The sequence below is a fragment of the Carassius auratus genome, chromosome 27 (assembly GCF_003368295.1).
Source record: "Carassius auratus strain Wakin chromosome 27, ASM336829v1, whole genome shotgun sequence".
NCBI lineage: Eukaryota > Metazoa > Chordata > Actinopteri > Cypriniformes > Cyprinidae > Carassius > Carassius auratus.
The window spans coordinates 13,857,454-13,880,170 of NC_039269.1; positions in this window are offsets into that span (position 1 = coordinate 13,857,454).

Here is a 22,717-nt window from a genome sequence, read left to right on the forward strand (position 1 = left end):
CAAGCATTAAGTTACACCGTGTATCATCAGCCTAACTGTAATGAGCTTAGGACTGCATTCACAAAACATTTGAAAAAATGTCATGTTCAGTTCAACACATTTTTTTTTTTTTTACAAAAGTTTACAATACTGTTAAATAGTTTGGGATCAGTAAGATAAAAAAATACATTTAATAAAAAAATTATTATATTTTTTAATGAATACAATCATCAAGGATTACATTAATCGTATTAAACTAATCAAAAGTGACAGTAAGGACAGTCAATGTGACAATAGAAAAAAACTATTTTAAATAATTGTTCTTTTTGAACTTTTTATTTATCAAAGAAATCTGTGGGGGAAAAAATGCATTTTCTATAAAAAAATAGTAAACAGTGCAACTGTTTTCATCATAGATCATGTTTATTGAACAGCAAATCAGAATATTACAATGATTTTGAAGGATCTCTTGATGCTGAAGATTGGAGTGATTCTGAAAATTCAGCTTTGCATCACAAAAATAAAAATTCAATACATTTGACATTATATTAATACATTATATTAAAATCGAAAAGTTAATAATATTTACAATGCTGTTTTTATATTGTAAAATAGTATTAAATTATATTAAACAGTATTGTGTACATTTAATAATTTATTAGAAAATAAATTTCACAGGTACTAAAGTTAGTAAATATTTAATTCTAATTGCATATTACACATTTGTCATATTGAGTAATAAAATTGTATCCTAGTAAGTGAATGTGCAACAACATTTTCTGCACTCATAAATATAATGTTTTGCTCAGAAAGAAGGTCAGCATTTTCGTTAATCTTTAAATATTGAAGATAAAATTGTGTGTACACACAGGCTTTGAATATTAGAAATGTATCAAATTGATTTAATGCAATATCTGCTTGTCAAAAAAAAAATCAAATCATTAGACTTGACAAATGTTTTAAATTGTTTTGTGATTCATAATTATTTTACTGTTTAAAATTAGGTGAAAAGTAATAGCTGATTATGATGTGAAAACTTTCCTTCTACCTATAATATGTTTGCATTAGGGAACCCTACACAGTTTTTCCCGGGCATCTATCTATACATAAATTCAAATTCAAATAGTAAAACTCCCTGAGAATTATTCACTGGATTAAAGAGCGTGACAACTAGCCCCAGTCTCCACAACAGTGCAGTGCGAACATATTCTGTAACAGACAAAAAAACATTCCACTTTTTATCTCCCACAACCTTCACCTCCTGTCCTGTGAAGATAGTGGCTCCTGCAGCCTGCGCTGTTATCATCTCCCACCTCTTAGGAGCTCCAAGCCAATTATATGTTTTATTGTTCATTTTTAAATCATTTAACTTGATTGTTTTTAAAAATGTCCTATAGGATCTGCAAGACAAAGACCATCAAGATTGCAGATGATACTTATGTTGCCCACATTTATTGCAACTCTATCGACCTCATGCACATCATGATGGTCTGAGGGCTGCTGACAGCTTGCTGATATTTGTTTGTTGTCTAACTCTGCTGACATGCAACTTCGTAAGGTGTCATGTTAAAATTACAGAATTAAGTAAGATCACACTTTTCAACCAAATTGGAACTTGTCCATTTATATACATTATATAAATACGAGGGCATGTTTTTCATATTTGGCTCTAAACACTGAGAATGTTTGTAAGATTGTTTGTTTATATGTTTATTTGTCTGCTGCCTCTTTGGGAACCAGAACAGCAGGTGTGGGGAGAAGTAATGACAGGACTCCATTTTACTGGCTGTCACATCCCAGCATGCTCGCTGCTGTCCAGTCGAGTGCACCGACTGAAAGATGACAAGCTGACAGCTCACCACACAGGATACCAGGCGTCTAATGACATTCTGCGAGTCCTCTGTGTGAGTGTGTAAGTCTCTGTGTGTATGTGTATATGTATATGCATGACAGTCTGTAAGAGGGAGTCTTGTCACTTCTGGTGCTTTTCAAAGTACCCATGGCTCCCAGTGTACGGAAATGTCCTTGAGGGCAGAGACATCGTTTTTTTTACACACAGCACCCTGCATGCCAACCACGGCAGTTATTATGGAGGTGAATCGAAGGCGATGTTTTTCTACTATCTGACATTTTTATCAAACATTTTCATTCTAAGCCAACGCAGTTGTGTTACAGTACTGATTACATCTGGTTCAAGTGCTTCCCAACCTGATCGCACCATGTTTATTTCAGGATCATTCGTCTGGGGGAATGTTGCCACATCAACACAAATCGAACAATGGACCTAAATATAATGGCGCTGGACGCTACCAGTTTCCAAGGCAACAATTGTGACAGATTTGGGGGAGACAAGACAGGTAATTGGAAAAAGATTGATGGGGTACAAGAGAGTGGAAAAAAACCCTATCAAAGGAGGTCTCTCTGGGAATAACAACAATACAATAAAGGGTCTTGCATCCTTTCGAGCCGTCGGCGGCCTCCTGTCCATCTATTTTCAGGCCCATTTCAATGGCTTCAACACATCTGTCGGTCTTCCGTCACGTGAAAGTGTGCAAAAAGATAGCATATTTCTAAATGAAGCACCATCAAAAAAATTATTCATCTGAAAGGAATATCTTAAAATTCAGTGTTTGTTTCTTTACAAAATTACTTTTCTCCATTTCAATGAAAAACGTGTCAGTTGGATAACAGTAAATTACTGTATCATATACTAAGATTTAATATCACATTATATGAAATTTTACTGTAAAATACTAATGTATAGTTTTGCAAGTAAAAATATAAATTACCATATAATTTACTGTGAAAAACCATGAAACGTTGTCACATGACGTCTACATAACCACAATATCCACTCAAAACTAGTCCAGTGACCCTAGATCAAACATCTAAATGTGCCACCCCCATACCAAAAATAAATATTTTACATTAATGTTGTGCAATATGTACAATTTCATCTTGAAAATCACTATATAGTAGGAATAAACACAGTCTGTTTTAATAACGGAGCATTAAAATGGACTGGGACAGCACAGATTTATCATTGGTAGAATATAACATATTTAAATGCAAGCATCTCAGTCAGTATATACTTTATGGAATGATTCAAAAAAGAAAAAAAAAAAACATGGAAAGTGTTTTAAAAGTAGCCCACACCAGCCAGAATAAAAAGCACATTCCAAAAATGCTAAAAGTTTTTTCTAAATTATTTTGTTACATTTTTGTTATCAGTGATGTTCATTAGTGTGTTTTTGTGCTACATTTTTTATAGGATTATTTTAGTCCCATATGTGGTACTCTCATCATGTTTGGTCTTAGTGTGCGCTGGATATAGATTACTGGTCATGTTTTATGGACAGGATACTTACGATGAACTCTAATTAATCGTGGTTTTTATTTATTTATTAATTTATACTTTTTTGTAATCCCAGAAATATTGTCACCGTGTTTTCTAAAGCGAATTTCTGGCAACAATATCTGCCACATTTGTATTGAATCTTTTCTTGTTTTGTTTTTACAACCGAATACTTTTACACCTTTCCATTCATTTCATGCCACTTCTTCTTCTTCTAGGCTCTGTTTGGACTTGGCAAACTCAAGCGGGGTGTTGCTCACCCTAACACAGTGTCTAAGAATGCGCAGGAGCCTCTAGGGTTAATGTTTGAGACGGTCCTTTTCAGCATAACCAAACCAAACAAGCAAGAGTGTATGCGTGCATCTGAAGGTTTTGACTGCCTTCCCCTCTCCGTACGCCGTGATGTCACAAGATCGGGGCAGGTTGCGGCTCTTTGCCGTGCGGCGGTTGGAGAGGGGAACAATGGCGGTGTTGATAGAGAACCCAGCTCCACCTGTAGGGCCTGATTTTTATCTTCGTGGCGGTGTGGCGGCCCCCTCCCCCAGGCCCTTCTTGTCATCGCTCTTCACAGCGTTCCTTAAACAGAGTCAGACTTTAGCAAGAGAAGAGAGCCCAAGTCACCCATGTGAGAAAAAAAGAGAATTACCTAAGCCTTTTGTCTCACAGAGTGTGGCTCAGCTAATGTCTTGAAGGCATGCTGATCTCTTCACAAAGCCTTCTCCCCACACAATGGAGAAGAGAGCATGTAGTTTGGCATGCAAAACGTATAAAGCCCAGCCTCTTTGTTGCCTGTGGTGAGAGGTTTTCAGTCTCATTTGGTCTGTTTGATTGGGCTGATAAGATGTCTGTCAGGCTCAGGTCAGACTGAGCATTTGTTGTGCTGACAGTGTGATGACTGAGACATTGGTGTCAATTAGGTGTTTGTGTATTAGGCCCGGCATAACTGCTATTACTTGAGCATGCCGACTTCCTCCCACAAGTGTGCCAGCGTCACCTCCTTTATAACTCTTTGCCTGTGTATTCCTTCACTCTGCCTTACAGGAGCTAAATTTATGACCGGGTAGTTCCTCGTCCACTCAATCCCCCATCGCCGGCCGCTTCTACGGTGTTCACACCAGAAGTGACAGAAGCTCTTAGCCTCTCTTCACACATCCTCACCCTCTGTCCTCTTCAGTGCCGTGCCCTCTCTCACTCTTATTTCCCTCATTCACCTTCGTCCTCCCCCAACCCTTCCTCTTTGTTGTGGCCTAAAGCTATTTAAGAGTGCAGGATGGAGCTGGTCTCATGAGAGGGCCCAGGACAAATAGTAGGAGTGTTTACTGTGGAGGCACTGATATGTCCTTTGGGGCTGTGCTGAGCATGCAGCTGCAGGAAAAAGCAGGGATGAAGGCCTTTGTTTCGCCACCTTTCACCTGTCCACAGGAATCCTCCAGACAGGGGTGTGTAAAGCACTTGAGTGTTCTGACAAAGTACAGTTACTCAAGTATTACTTGGGGAAATCTGGACTTTACTCAGGGGCTGTTGAAATAATTAAATCCGATTTCTAAGAAAACATATTTCTAAAGAATCCTGGAAAAATATGGGCTGTTGAAATAATTGTTACTCAATCAGGTTTCTAAGAAAACACATTTCAAAAGAATCCTGGAACAAAATGCTTCACGGTTTCCACAAAAATATTAATCAGCACAACTGTTTTGAAGACTAATAATAAGAAGAAATGTTTCTTGAGCAGAAAATCAACATATTGGAATGATTTTTGAAGGACACTGAAGACTGGAGAAAACTCTGAAAACTCAGCATTGCCATCACAGAAATAAATAATATTTTCAAATATATCAAAACAGAAAACAGTTCTTTTAAATTGTAAAAAAATAATATTTCACAATATTATATCTGCTTTTACTGTATTTTTATGCAATGTTGTTGAGTGCAAGAATCTTTCTCTGTATACAGTATATATGATTTGTTTTGTTTTATTTAAAATCATTTTCAATGTGTTTTGTAATTGGATCAAAATATCTATCAGTCATGTATTCGTAAAAAATATCTCGTCAGGTACCACAGCATTTTTACATGCTATTTACATGCTAAAACTATGCACACACACACACACACATATATATATATTTTTTTATATATATTTTTTTTTTGTCAAAACATGGCTATCATAATAAAGTAAACTTGTTTTAATTTAATTTACTTTTAATTAAGTAAAATTTTGACACTGTACACTTAAACGTAAGTACATTTTCTCTTCTAAACTCCTAACTCCAGTGTTCACTAACTTCTTATGGAAATGTATGTTTCCATTTTCTCTTTAATCAGTCGTCCTAAACCGTGTTTTCCTATAACAGTCACATTCATGTGAATTGTACAGTCTGTCTCCCTCTGTAGTAATCAAGCTTCTTTGAGACAGGAAACAGTCAATGGAAATGGCCAGGCTCCTAAATGAGCCTCTCCTCCAAATAGTCTGAATGGCTTCAAAACGGCACGGACAGAAAGCACTGTTGTCTGTCTCACGCCCATGTAGTGTGATTGCTCGGATGTTTCTAATGGTGTTAGGGGGTGATTTTACGCACAGCAGGCCTCTAGGCCTCGCTCGCCTCCATGCAGTCCAAGAGGCTTATGTGACTAGCGCGATAGGCTACGGGGAGGTGGGTGCTCATCCCGATAACCGTGATGTGTGTATTTGAGCACAGCAGATGCCCCAGGTCTACATTATACCTCATTTGCATGTTCAAATAAGTCCAAATCCACAATAGAATAAATACCACCAAAAGGGCAAAGCTTTAGATGAATGACAATGAGATCAGGTTGCCGAAGATTAGATATTACTTTGGAATGTCACCCTGATCCGCGAAGCGTGTCTCTATGGATACCAGTCATCTAGATACAATGCAGATATGGAACCATGAAAGTGTACGTACTACAACAGTGTTATATATGCTGGATATCGCCATTGTCTTTGTTCTTTTGTTGGCCTAAATGTATTCTGCTCACAATACAGGTTTCTTGTTCCTGTCTGTATTCTTAGTTGGGTCTTCTCAGCATCCCTACACAGGACAAGCGATTTGGGAAATTGATTTATGGATGAATGAATGTTTCATCTAGACATTGTTTCTGGAGCATCATTTGCACATGGCAGGGTAGCTACTGGTAAATATAAAATAATATGTTTTAATCAGTTTTGATTAATAGTATTATTTGATTAAGCACTTTAAACAGAGTTTTTGAAACAGAGAAATTGTGATTTATACATCACCTGAAAGCTGAATAAATAAACTTTACACTGATGCATGGTTTGCTATAGAACAATATTTGGCCGAGATACAACTATTTGATAATCTGGAATATGAGGGAGAATTTTTTTTTTCCATTTTTTTTAGAAAATTACCTTTAAAATTGTCCAAATTAAGTCATTAGCATTGCATATTACTAATAAAAAATTTAGTTTTGATATATTTATGGTAGGAAATTTACTAAATAACTTCATGGAACGTGATCTTTATTTCATATCCTAATGACTTTTGGCTATATATATACATATATATATATATATATATATATATATATAAAACATATTAATATGTTGTTCAGTATACAACAACTTTTGAATGGTCCTCCTTCTCCTCAATTTTAAACACTGTAGTGTTTCCGTACTTTTGTCACACATGACCTTTTCAACATGATTATGTAATGCGTGAGGTCGTGGATGTGCATCATAGAGCTGGTGCATTTGTGGTTAAAAAGGTATATATATATATATATATATATATATATATATATATAAATTTTTTTTTTTTTTTTTTAAATGACCGATTGTTTCACTAGATAAGACTCTTCATCCTCGACTGGAATTGTGTAGAGCCCTTTGAAGCTGCATTGAAACTGCTGTTTAGGCCTTAAACCCATTGGCCAAAGAAGTCTACTATATGGAGAGAAATCCTGGAATGTTTTCCTCAAAAACCTTAATTTCCTTTCAACTGAAGAGAGAAAGACCTACACATCTTGGATGACATGGGGATGAGTAAATTAAAAAGAAATTGTAATTCTCGAGTGAACTAATCCTGTAATTAAAATTTAGGAATTCAATTTTGAATGCCACACAAACCTAGTCACAGTTTTTTGTGTGTTTTTTTTTTTTTTTTTACATGGTTTTCCAATCATGGGGATTTCACAACATCTGAGAGAAGGTCAATTTTTTCAAACAACAAAGAGTTTGGTTGCTTTTGAATTCATGATTGCTGGTAAGTGTGATCACGCTCCTTCTGTTTCCAAGTCCACCATTTGCAATCATTTAGTGGCAAAACTAGGAAACTCTCTCTCTCTCTCTCTCTCTCTCTCTCTCTCTCTCTTTTAATCCCCTCATCACGGCCCACTCATTGTGACTAAAGAGCCAGTAGACAACACAACTAGCCTTTCATTCTCTCCAACAGCATGACAAGCTAAAGGAGTTCTTTGTAAACACAATTAAGCTGTGAAATCATATTGAATTACTTTCCTGCTGTCTCCAGTTCTTTAAGGATTCCCTCTCAAACAACAGTTTTGAATACTGGCACCTGCCGGGCTGCTCATTTTCCCACACCTGGTCCTGCAGAAATGTCAACATAAAAGCAGCTCCATCCAGCATTCAGGGTCGCGGTCTGGTCCTTGGATCACACCATACCTGCAATAGCACCGTTCCACTTAACATCATGCACTCTGAAAGCGCAGTAAATTAAAGATCATAAATCATGCACTATTCATAAGAGTCTCCATCCGGCCCTTTCATTGCCTGCAACCCTTCTCCCCCTCTAATGGCATTGAGCGTTCGCAGGCCTCCGAAGCGCTCCATCCCATCCTGTCCTTTTGACTGAGCATAGTGTTCTGGACCACTGCATTAAAAGCTGATATCCTGAGCAAAGCCAAATGCTTTCCATCAACCCCCATCTCACGAGACCATTGTCTGCTAGAGGAACCACCAGATGGTCTGCACCATATCGGCCTAGGTATCAGTTTTACACCAGGGGAAGCACCAGGGATATGCTCCAAAGCAATTATCACTGGAGTATAATTGAGAGATACATTATATAGCGGTGTGGTTTTCTTGCTCTGTCTGGGTCTGACGTGTGAGCTTACTCGGTTCAAGCTATATCGGGCTCAGATATTTGGAGGGAGAGTGGAGAGAGAAGGAGCGAGAATGGAGGAAAGGTAATTCACCATTACATAGGTCATGGCCCACATAATCTGGTGCACTCTCACTAATGACTGATAACATGAGGCAGGCAAGGTGTGTCAGCCCTCATCAGTCTCTCTAATTAGAGATGTGAGCACACATCTTTCATATTAAACATGCGCACACATATACACTTACAAGTGGTCCATCCATGGTGTTGTGAACGACCCAAAAAGAAATGCATTGACTTGGTGTAACTGGTCCATTGATCATCATCTTTTTTCTTCACTGTAGACTTTTGCGAGATGGGTTTCCAGAATTACTGATGTCCATCTCAGCATCCTGCTAAGACCACTCTGTTCACTTCCAGATATATGTTGGAGGGCTGCAGGGTGGAATGTAGACTTAACTCCTTAATTGAGAGAGGAAAGAAAAAAGGTAATTCATTTATGCTGTTTGATTCTCTTCATAAAGACACTCCCCACTGGATTCAGCAGGGGAGGTATAACGTGTGGTACAAGATTTTAATCGCTGCCGAGAGAGCATGCAAAGCATGCAAAAAAAAAGGTCTGATATAAAATTATAATCATAGGTGGCACTTTTTGTTCTCGATCGCCCATAAAAATGATAAACAATGTCCTGAAATTGTTTATGACAAAATGTTACTTATACATATAATATATTGATAAATAAATATCTTTTTTTGTTTGTTTAAATGTAAGATTTATTATAGTAAGTGACAGTACAGAAATGTATAAAACTTCTTTTTTATTATTTAGAATAAATGCTGTTGTTTTGAACTTCTAAAGTATCCTGAAAAAAAAAATGTATGATGGTTTCCAGAATTTTTTTTTATAAATGAATTAAACTTTTTAACACTGACAATAATAAATGTTTCTTAAGCACAAAATGGATTCATTGCCACAGTTCTTCTGGATTGAGTCTGTCTCAGTTTGTTCTGTTTCTTCATGTTATTCCAGACAGACTGGAAGATGGTGGGATCAGATCTCTGTGTGGAGCACTGGCTGCTGTCAGACTCCTTGTGCAAACAAAAATCTCACTATATTATTACATTTAATGGCAAAAATAATGTTTAGAAATGTAAACAGATATTTACTACTGACGCACTACAGCAAAACATAGAAATAACTTACTTAAAACCATTTTTTGAAAATACTAGTGGCTACTAGTATACATAGGTAGCTTTGAGACTGATAAGAATACTAGAACTGGCGAGGCACAGCTGTTTTATCACACACTGTTCATGACCTGTTCTCTGCCCCCCCATCCCTCCTCAGGCCTCTTCTAGTGTAAGGGTAAACCAAGTGCCAGACTGACGAATGGAGATCTCTTCCAACAATAAACAGAGGGATATGTGGACAGAGGAGCCAAGCCTCCAACCAGAAGAAAGAGAGCACAGGCGCATTTAGCGGAGGTTACCGGCGGTGCAGTCATTTCACGCTTTTCAAGAGATTTGAACAGATCTGTTTACAAAGCAGACGAGAAATGATTGGGCTCACTGCGTTTCCAATCAAGGACAATTAAAAAACCTCTCGGTTAGAAAGTCACAATAAAAAAAAAAATCTAAATACTGCTGAATAGAAGGTATGTTTTGTCCCTGCAAATTTCTCTGCGGAATTTAATGCATTTCACAGTTTGTTTATTAGTGCTCCAGCCATGTGGAATGCAGAGTAATGGCACCACAGAGGGAACACATCGCAGGGACCATTAGCTAACTAGAGCAGCTCAGACACTGAGTTTAGAGAGAGCTGTCCAAAGTGTGACACACACATCTACTGTGCACACACACTTGCAAATGGAAACACTTTTTACCTTTTTACTATTTTGATGAGCCACATAGGAGTTTATTTGCAATACTCATTTTGAAAATATAGTCTATGAATAACTCAAAAGTATAACAGATATGTTGTCTGAAAAGCTAATGTTGGAATGGGAATCATTAGGAAATAATGTTTACTTTTACTTCAGTTATCAACTTTCTTAATATGTCTGAATTTCATATTACAATTTTGTGAAAAATATAAAACATAAAGCTATCTATATGCCCCCAAAGAATTAAATTAAAGGGGAAAAACTATTATGTCACTGGAGTCTGCAAGATGACTCTATAAAAATATGGTTGTTTATTTCATCCCAAAAACATAAAAAAATAAGATAATAAAATAATTCCTTGAAGAATGGCAAAGTCATGAAAGCTTAGGAAGCATTTGTGCATGAACTGAAACTGATATTAGACGGGCTTCCGAGGCAGCATTAACAAATTATTACTAATTAATTATCACAATTCTGCTTTCTTGCTAGAAATGATATCAGAAGTCTAAAAAAGACATTTAAAAACATATTACAGACAAACTGCCTATGAACCAACTCTTTCCAATGGCATTTTATTTTTTAGCTAAACTGTCATGAAATTCGAACAAACAGGATTGTGGGACATCACAAGCAGTGAAAAATACATCTATGCTGCTATCAAAAATCAAACAATTGAAGGTATCTCAGATGACATGTGCCTTCTTACCTCTGTATACTGTCTGCGGAGGCAGCATTTTCATCTTTTGGACACAAATTTTTACAGACAACTACTGTGTGCATTTTTTTTCTATCAGTTGTGACACTATTTGAAAAGTTGATTAAAGGTAGTAAGAAACCTTACATTATTCAAAACACACACATATGCTTTTTATATAAATGATACAGTTATATAAAGATTCATCTTAAATTAAAGACAAAATAGAAAGTCATTTAGCCAACTTCCCGATAATATTCACCCATTTGCTGGAAACACTGCTGCCACATTATTTTGTGAACAGTTCCTAGAAACAAGGGGTGACACATCTTACACCGAACTTCCCGACTCAATAAAAAGAAAAGAATCATGTGTCCAAATGTGACAGTGGTGTAACTCAGCTCTTAAAACTTGTCCAACACACCCCGAGGGCCAAGAGCAATGGTGTACAGTGGAAAACATCCTGAAAATGTCTTGAATGGTGGATAATAATTTCCGTGCCCCTCAATAGAGGAACAGTCTGGAACAAAACAACCTCTTTCTTGGCAGTGTCGTGATTCACACGCACACACACACACACACACACACACACACACATGTAGGGCTCCAGATCTGTGCTGTCACAAATAATGATGAGAGGGGATGAGCCCTGAATTCAGAATGGGGTCAGATTGATAGCGCTGGATTCCAGAAGTGACTCCCCAGCTTTTGATTTCAAAGAGTTCGCTCTTCCGCTCAGCCTCAATCCTGAGATGAAGATGAAAGTGGTGATGTCACCAATCAACGGTAACAATAATTTGGCACCAAGCACCGCAACAGGTGCCATGACAACCAGCTGTCACAATGGAAATAGAGAACGGTTGCCAAATAGACAAGAGCACTATAAATGTACGCTGTAGCCAATGACACCAGCCAACCTTCAAACCAGAGGGATGGGACTGCGGCGTGTGACGGTGCTCTTTGTTTTTGAAGTATGTTCAAGTACTTCTTTCGAACAAGCATGTCACTTTGGCTTTTCCCCAACATACTTTATGCCCACCTCCAAACCGCCACGCATAAAGGAAGATGGGCTCTTACATTCTCAAAATGGCTTTAGAAAGGCTCACTTTCCTGGGAAACAAAATGATGGAGAGGCGAAGTGAATTCCATGTCGTTTACTGTGAACAGTGCTCAGGGACTAAGAGCTCTGAAGGTTCTGATGGCTGTTTCGACATGCTAAAACAGAAGGATGATTAACATGCACTGTGATAAGAGGCTAGAAAAAAAACCCAAGGACAGTTTTTGAATTTCAAGTAGTTCCACACTTATTTCTGAAATATCGAAGTATTAGTGCACATTTTGAAAAGCGAGCGCTGTGTGGATTCAATAAGAAATAAAAGACACTGGAAATTGGCCAAGGAAGATCATTATTCATGTCTGAACTTCTCACCTTTTACATGCTCTGGATTCTTTCAAGCTCTTCACTGCAGGTCCAGGATGTTCCTCTCTGAGAGCGTATAGAACACCTCCAAAGTGTATAGCTTTAAAGGTAAAGCCCTCTCAGACGGTCCTCCTGCGCTTACATCTCAGACTAGAAAGGTGTTTGATGTGCATAGAAAATCCTGCCATCGTTTACACACCTTTATGTCATTTAAAACCTGTTGCAGTTTCTTCTGCAGAACATAAAAGAAGATTTTCTAAAGAATGTTGTTGGACCATTCACTTTCATTGTGTGGGGGGAAAAAGCTTTTTTCTTTATCTTCTTTTATATTCTGCTGAAGAAATAACGTCAAACAGGTTAATACATAATGGCAGAATTTTCATTTTTTAGGTGAACTATTCATTTAAAGGACTACAGGTGCGGTCACAAAAATGGACTAAAGGTGCAAAAAAAAAAAAAAAGTCAATTTTCTATCTTCAATAGTGTAGTGATGTATAAAGCACTTCTCACACAGAAGTCCCTTTCAAATCAAGCAGCTTTCTGTTGATCAGTGCGGCAGATCTTTGTGTGAGCAACTTTAACTTGAATCCATTCTGAAATTTGCTTTGGGTTGTTTCTGCCCCCTCACATGTTCCAGATTGTATGGACTCCTATTGAAATGACTGGATTTTGTCCACAAAAGAGTTCCTGAACATCTGCAAATGTGGGTGAATCTTAATTCACCAAAAAAATTAAACTCTGTCATAATTTACGTTGTTCCAAACTTGTATGGTTTCTTTCTTCTGTTGAACACAGAATAAGATATTTGTACGATTTTTGGTAAGCAAACCGTTGACAGTAGCCACGGTTTTCCATAGGACAAAAATTATATAAATAAATAAAAATACTATTGCTACTAAGTCAATGGCTACTGTCAGGCTACCATTTTTTTGTGTTCAACAGAAGATAGAAACTAATATAGGTTTGGAACATCTTAATGGTGAGTAATTGATGAACGAATTTTCAATTTTGGGTTAATGTTCTCTTTAACGCTGCATCCCAACTTGCATAATATCTGTCAACAATAAACAATATTCAAAATGAGAATGAGTGTGTCCCAATAGTATGTTGAAAGTGCATTCCAAAAGTCCCCAGATAGTTAACAATTTCAGGTAGATTTCTGAAGTGTATATATGTGCACACTCATGTCATTTTGTCGTGTATTTTTGTCATTTTTAGTTAAAAGGCATGAAAATGACTGTGTATATGAGGACCTGTGATGTTTGACAGGCCAGTTCAGATGCAACTATGACATGGAAATATGTCCCAAAACTTTCCTAATGTACTGCTATACATGTAAAACTAAACACTTTTTGGTCACAAAAAAAAAATACATACATTTAGGGCATTGTATATAGTATGTTCAATTAATAAATTTTTTTCAATTAAAACATCCACTGGATGAACACTTTGCATTATGGCATCCGGGATTGGTTCACCTACTGCATCATCAATATTCGGACATCCTACTCTTTTAACTCGCTTTTTGCATACTGTGTAGCAGGAAAGTGTGTATGGTTCCTCAGCGCTACAGCTCTTTCTCTTTCTCAAAGTTCTTTTGCATGTTCTCACTGGCCTTGACCACCTGGCAACACTTAGTCCTCCCCCTTTTGTTTCCATCCCCTATCATGTCTCCTCAGTTCCGTACACTCTCCCTTTCTTCCTCTCCTTTTACAGCTCCCCCTTGGACCTGCACTCCTCCGCCGATTTCATTCCCTCGCACCGTGCCTCTATCCCACACTCTCCTGCTGTTGCTCCAGATATTAAAACAAATCAGCCATGAAATAAGCTCCTTCCTCTGTCCTTAGTGGAGCTGTCGGAGCTCATTCCTGTCTACATCAGACACTTTCACCCGCCCACCGTCTCTGTACAAAGCTGTCTCCTCCACCCTTAACTTCCCCAACAGACTGGCCAACGCTGTTGGTGTTTCACCCCTTAGCTTAACCTGATCTCTTCCCCTCCTTCCTCGCATTAGCTTTATGGTGCATGCAACATATTAGCTCTGTTCCGAAACCTAGTGAACTGCCACCGTAGGCAGCGTTTTAAGGCCTCATCAGGGTGCAAAAGATGAAATAGCTGTTCCAAAAGGTAGGCGACTTGATTATGCACCCTCCCATAATGCAAAAAAAGGAGAAAATGTTGATCATATAAAATAATTGTAATTTATTTGATAGAAAAACATTAATAATAATCAATAAAAATGATTAAATAGTCCGTAATTCATTTTGTTGATGAGATAAATACTTCTTAAATGAAATTTGTGCATGGATACTATGTATATTCATGTTAATAAAGTCACAATAATAAAGGCTGTTCCAAAAGATTATGCAACCTCCCATAATGCATTGCTGCAAACATGCAGCTGAAGAAAGACAATTATATATATATAATTTTTATTTTATTGAATTTATTGAAGTAAATATGTGAATGCATATGTTATGTATGTTTATGTTTATACAATCACAAAGGCTGTTACACAATATAGTCTTGTTGATCAAGCAGCCTTCCATAATGTATAACTATGAAGCTGAAGACAAATACTGATTATTTAAAAATACTTATAATTCATTCAACAGTTAAAAAAAAATCTATAAAATAATAAATACATATACATTATTTAATACATTGTCTTTCTTTCTTTCTTTCTTTCTTTCTTTCTATATTTTAAATAAATAAATTAATTAATATTTTTAACACAATTTGTGCATGTATGTTAAATATATTTATGTTTATAAAGTTGCAAAGAATGCTCCAAAAGGGTGTACTGCATTGCAAAAATCTTGAGAAATGTGGATTATAAAATTAAAGCTTATAACTAATTTAATATTACAAAGTTAATTTTATGTTATGTGTTTAAAAATAAATATTTATTTTTATGTTTTTTTTAAATTAGTTTTTCTCTTTTAAAATAAATTCATTTAAAGAAATATTTTATCCAAAATGTTACCTGCAAGTTATGCATATTTCTATTTTTAAAGTATTTCATTGTATTGTTGTTCTTCAATTTCTTTTATTAAAATAGAACTGTTGGTAAAAGTTGAGTCTTCCAAATCATCCACTTATGAGCTCCCCTTTCAGTTAGGATGCTGCCTTAGCAAGGCAGCTCACTAGGTTTCAGAACAAAGCCACGGAGTTCACATCTATTTTGAGTATTATTGTATGATTAAAATGGATATGATAACAGCACAATACCACCAGCAGCTCAGCTTCAAATGGTTTAGATTGATCATCAGTGCCTCAAGCATTCTGATAAAGCAGTCAGGGCCTTTGCTTGCACATTAATGGGCGGCACAAAATGGACGCAAGAGCAGGTGTGCAGACTCACAGGCAGTGTGTGTGTACACTACATCATGGTGTTAATGATTAGTGATGCCAGTGGCGGGTAAAATGTCATATTTCTGCGCACGTCCTTGTGATTTGTTACAGCTCAGTGTCCCTCTGGGGGATGTTGCCTACACCACATTTCCATTAAACAAATCCTCTACAGGGAGCTTGCAGCACAGCCAGCCCTGAAATGTCTGCTCCAATTAGTTTGGATGGAGGTAACAACAGCGGCCTGGAGGCGACTCCCCACTCTTCTCTCAGCGAAAAGGAATCAGCCAATCACGGAGCAGCAACTAGAGACATGTGTGACAGAACAAGCAAGTTAAAGCTATGTACGTCAAATCTGTGTCGCCACATTACAAAATGCAGCAGTTAGCGGTTATTTAGCTAACCACATCTTTTCCAGCTAATTATATCTAACTTTGTTTGTTGCCATAAAATGTAATTCACCTTAGTTATTATCTAAACGCATGTGGAAGGCATGTATGTTTATTATTTTTTTTCAGCTTCTTCTTTTTTTTTTATCAATGTGACTGAATCTTTTTTTAATCTAAAATGACTGACTTCTCTCGGGCAATATATGCAGGATTTCTCCAATCATTTCATCCGTTTAAATCTCAACATTGTCCCATTTTTAAATGTAACACCCACAATCAACATCCGAAGAATAGTACCGCCCTACATTGTTTCTTTTCTGATTATCAGTTTCATGCAGAGGTTCTGATTTAAAATAAGTTTTTATAGCAATGCCATCTTTTGTGTTCCCAAAGGAAAATAAAGATTTTTGTCATGAATTACTCAGCTTCATGTCATTCCAAAGCCATAAGACCTTTGTTCATCTTCGGAACACTAATTAAGATATTTTTCATGAAATCCGAGAGCTTTCTTACCCTGCATAGACAGAAACACAACTGACATGTTCAAGACCCAGTAAGGTAGTAAGGACATCATTCAAAGTGACATCAGTTGTATGAAGCTATGAGAATACTTTGTTGTGCTCGAAAACAAAAATAACGACTTTATTCAACAATTCCTTCTCTTCCATGTCAGACTTGTATTCAGACAATACTGTCCAAAAAGTATTTTCGTAGCTTCATAACATTACAGTTGAACCAAAGATGTCACTTGGACTATTTTACCGATGTCCTTACTACCTTTCTGGGGCTTGAACACTGTAGTTGCATTGCTGTTGATGGAGGGCCAGAAAGCTCTCTGATTTCATTAAAAAAATATCTTAATTTGTGTTCCAAAGATTATACAGCGTTGGAATGACATGATGAGTAATTAATTTCAAAATTGTCATTTTTTGGTGAACTGTCCCTGTGTATTTTAATAATCTAGAGAACCTTTTTCAACATAAAGAAACTTTTTTTGTGCGCAATGGAAAGGTTCTATAGATGTTAAAGGTTTTTTATGCAACTATAGATGCCAATAAAGAATCTCCATAGGAGTGGATGTCACAATACCATAAAAAGGTAAAAAATAAAAGGTTATTTTGCTACTTTCATTTCATTCTGACTTATTGAATCTGTAACGGTGTTGCATTAGCCAATGAAGCAACTTCAGGATTTCAGCTATGGCCTTACACTAATGAATTGGTATGTAGGGAGCCAAACATTTGCAAAAACAATCCCATAAGCAGCTAGTTCTCAGAGTAACCCATAAATGAATGTGTGATTCTCTGTCATACTGACTAAGCCAAAAGCATCTTATACAATATTTGTTCCTCTTGCTGCCAGGCATATATTAATCCCCACCCAAACATTCATCCACCTTCCAGCATCCCACTCTGCTCTCATTGTCTCGGGATGTTCTTATTTAATTATAGGGATCCCGGAACCGTAGGTTCATTTTGTGTTAAATAGGTGTGCCTGAGGCTGGATTTAGCAGAAGAGAAAAAGGCTCCTGTCCCCACTCTATGAACTCTGCCTTGCACATGGGCCTGGCTGCATGGGGAATGCGAGGCATGAGAGGGGAACAAAGCCCTCCACTGTCCCCCATAGAGAGGTGGGGTGCGGCAGGCCCTCAGAATGGCCCCTTTCCTCCACAAAATCCAGAATATTAGCTGTCCTGTGATGGGTGGTCATTACATATGCTGTTTGAGTACCTCATGCATGCACAGACTGCTGCACGTCAAAGAGAGACAACATAACCCAAGTGCACAACGGCGGAGCAGGAATGAGCAGTATCTGGGTGATCTCGTTCTCTGTGCTTCTGGCCACCATTCCTCCAACATGGTGCCATTCTTTCGGCATTCTCCACGTCTACCTTGCACTCATTCATACTGAGCGATCCCACTCGCGCACATGCCAGGAATTCTCCTTCGCCTGTACAGAGCAAAGAGAATGCAGGCTTGAATAATATCTTTATTAATCACAAGATTCCAGCGCCTGGCTCTGTTGCAAGATTCAAACCTGTTGTTGTGTGGTTGAGCGAGGAGGACGTGCTTCATAGAGGAGTCAGCTTGACAGATTCCCTTATGTGGGTTCCAGTGACAGAAGGACCTGACATCCTTCGCAGAGATGGAAATCCCCTAACGCACTGCAGCGGGCTCAGTTGTAATCCAGCCTGGGCGGCAGAGAATAGAAAGGTTTATTATTAATCTAATTTTTAGCTACTTCTAATTTACAAACTTTGACGCCAAGTTTGACTATAAACTACATTTATGCTTTATCAGGGTTATTATTTGTTACCAAAAAACTAAAACCATAAATACATACATATATTTTTTTAAATAAATGTTTTCCTCTTGCGTTTGCTTAAAAAGAGAAAAAAAGGTTTTTGATTTCAGTTCCAATATGTCAACCAATCAATGTTTCCCTTTCAGTAGATTCAGTAGACCTAACAGCTGAACCAACCCGATCTCACGGCAATTCGTACATTTTTCACAAGGTGGCTTATTCGTACGACCACACTCGTACAAATTCATACGATTGTTGCCAAATTTTACGTATTTTACGAGTTGCACAATTCGTATGAATTTGTACGAATGACCTACACCTAACCCCGCCCTTAAACCTAACCATCACTGTGGTTTAGACAAATCGTATAAAATCGTACGAGTGAGGGCGTACAAATTCGTACGAATAAGCCACCTCGTAAAATACGTACGAATTGGCCGTGAGATAGCGTTGGCTGAAATAAATAAATGTAATAATAAACTTTAGACAATAGTATTATTATTATTATTATTATTATTTCTTTTTTTTGTGAAATAGTGTAGTGTTTTTCTGACATAACCAAACAGGAACAACTCTGATCAACTCACCACTAAAAATACAAGCAAGTTCGATTTTTATTGGCTGAAAAAAAAAAATGGTTCAAAAGAGTTTTTTCATGAATCATATTTTATGCATTGTTCATTGTTCCTTGAATACTGGCACACACTCAGACAAGATGATATGTTATGGACACACACAAGACGTATCGACTACATTTTAAATTATTGTTACAGATTATTTTAGTCGCACTAGAGTTTAAAAATATCTGTCACAAAATAACATCACATTAAGTGATTACATTGTTTTCTGATTCTGACTGATGGGATATGGGCTGTGTTTCCCAAAAGCATCTTAAGCCTAAGTAGATTGTAGATCCATCGGCATTGAACGTCTCTATGAACTTATGATACTTTTGGGAAACGCAGCCAGTGTTATGTAGCTAGACAAAATGTTTTGAAAGTATTTTTCCAGAAAGACAATCAATAGAAGCTTTCACTTGAACACCTTTAAAAGCTGACACTTGACATAATTTTCACAGCCCTTATCTGTGCACTTGGTCAAATATAACTCCTTTTTAATGCAAGAGGAAAACATTTCCCAAGCCTTAAGGCTAATTGCCCTCATTCTGACTGAAAGAAAGCCCCCCCGAGAGACTGAGAGTGTCTTTTGTGACAAATAAATGCACACAATGCATACAATTAATGGGGGTTTAACTGTGGGCAAGGACTAATTTTTTCGTCCTTTTCTTCCAATCACATCTTGGAGACGAGAGAAGTTTCTAGCAATTACCTCTCCGTTACCATGGTTATTACGAATATTTCCAGGTTATTTATGCTCCGAGTGCCAGTCACACAGAAGACTCACCCATTAATTATCTTAACCAGGTTATTTTCACGGACTCCAATGTGATTGTAATCACAATTTCAGCGCTCGTAGCTTGCAAAAATGGCTTTCTCTCGAAGTGGCCAGCCTTTCCATCATCAAACAGACAGAACCACAATAGACCTTCCTTTGACAATGTCATCGCCACCTTCATGAGACGTGAATGGGCCTATGAAAGAGCTGTTTATAATTTCTAACATTCAGCTGCTGCGGAAGAGCCTGATTAAAAGCACAATCTCAGTCCGACAGATATCTCTTGGCATTATTTGCGAAGTAAACCTGTCAGCTGCATTGCACTTGGTCTGTAACAGCTCTTCTCAGAGGAGCCTCTTTTATGAGACAGCTTCGCCTGGCCGGACGACACCACCTTCACGATTTTGATGTCTGAGCTGACATAATTGTGATTGTGATGCCAGCAGAGCCCGCCCTCCATTTATTCCCCAGCAATCTTCAGCTTTGTGGCTGTGAGCCCTTTCGTTGTTTTGTTTGCCGTGAAGCATCTTCAAGCAGATTTCCCCAGGATTCCCCAGTGCAGTGGGAGCTGGCAAATTGATTCTTACGATGTTTACCTTTCCCCCATCTTAATAATTAACCCGTAAATTAGCCATTGTCTGGCTTTAAGTCCCTCTGAGGTGTTCCTGAAATGAGCTGGTTAATTACCTTATCATACCTCTGGCCATGAGCCATGAATGAGGAAAGCTGTACATCCTTTAAAAGCATCTTAATAACATCTCCTGCTTTTCGAGACAACTATAAGTTGTTTCAGTGTCGCACCACATAAGTGTGAGGAACTGTTCTCATTATGCGATCACTATTGCTTTGTCTGTTATTACAGGCCGTGTGATATGTACTGAGTATTTATGCATTTTTATAAAACACGTCAGCATCCATCTGAAGGATGTGGGCTGTCAAACATACACAACTGTTAGACAATCATAGGCTATGTTTAACTTCGAGTCTACAATCTGACATAGGTGTGGGCCACACCTATATATTGCCTTTATTCAAACAGAGCAAAACAAAACAAAACAAAATAGCCTAATCATTTTAAATGATTATTTTTTTTTATGTTAAAATCTTTGTGGACCTCAAAAAACTGTATAAATTTAGGCAGTTCATGTCCCCTTGAATTACTATTTTCTTTAATAATAATGAATCTTTGTATTAAATAATAATTGTATTTTATTTAATACATTTAATAATAATAATTAAAAAAAACGTGTTTCTCAGCTTAGGTTATCAGGAGTTGGCCAAGGAGTTGGGCAACTACTACAAATTTAAATCACATTTACATTAAATTATCAAATTTACATTCAAATGCTAATGAATTAGCAGTATTCATGAATTAGCTTACCTGCAGTGTTATTTAAGTATTATTCAAAAACATTTGAACGACATGCAAGGCAACCAATCACAGTTTGGCTTGTTTTAACATTGTGTTTAGATAAGATTGATAACGGATTGGCGTGCATCTAATACATTTTTCATTCAAGAACAACGTGCAAGTTTACTGCCATAATGGTGAACAAATTTGAATTATGATAATTTCTCATTGTCTAATTTGCAAACAATTTGGGGGTGGGACTTTTTCTGTTTGCCAATCAATAGCAAACGAGGGGGAAAGTTTAAACAAATCTGTCATTATTTTTGAGGTTCTAAAATTACACACTTCATCTTCAAGATGTACACAAACATTCCATTAAATTGGTTTAGCACTTTGTAGACAAAGGAAATACAGAAACGGTTCTTTGTTGTGAAAGACGTACAGACAGCTGGACATACTTTCTTTGTTTATGCTTCAGTTTTCAAAGAGCTAATGGCTGCTTTTCTCAATGCAAGTAACAACAGGTAAAGTGTTAAGAATCCTTTTGTAACGACACAAACTACATCTTTTGTCCTTATTGTTCTATAAATGTCTCATCTAGTTATCAAGAGCCCTTTTCCTAAGCAAAGCAGCCAACTGCCTGACCATTACCGGTCTCTTCACAGTGCCTGAAAACCAAAACAAATCAGAGAGCATTCAGACAGAGGCATGCTTGAAAGATGAACCATTGATAGGTGAAGAGTAGTTACATTTCCTGCAAGAGAGGGATAATCACTGTGCGCTAGATGAAGGTACACAAAACAATAGTTGGTTGTCGGACTGGAGTTCAGCCTCCAGTGGGAGAAGACAGACAGCATCCCTCCCCCACCAGTCTCTCCACATGCTTGGAAGTCTCAGAGCGGTTGAAGAGTTTCTCTCGACCACGTCTGCATTCCTCACAGGCTTCGGCTCTCACCCTGCCACTCCTCAGCCATGCTTACATGCCAACATGCTTCTGTCTCCCCGCTGCACCACTGAGATACTACACACCACCGAGCTATAGCATCACCCTGTTTGAGTGAGGGGTGGTAGTATCGGCCCTTCTTGCCTGCGTTCAGAACAGTGTGGAGGCCTGCAGGTGGGGAATCAGATGGTGAGGAGCCCTAGGCATCTCATACCCTGGATGGCTCCACTGGGCTGGAAAGGTCACACGTGCCTTTTTTTCTAACAACAGTATGCTGGTGCTGGATGAGTGCATGCTTTAGAACTGGTTTGCATCTTTACACCGGCCCCAATACACCCTTCCATTATAATCAAAAAAAGTCATTTAGATTGGAAACAGAATGGCAAAAACGTTAAAAGGATAATTCACCCCAAAATTAAAATATGTCATATTTTCCAAACATTTATGAGTTGCTTTCTTATGCTGAACATAAAAGAAAATATTTTGAAGATTGCTGGTTATCAAAAAGTTGGTTCCCACTGACTTCCATAGTATTTTTTTCTTCCTAC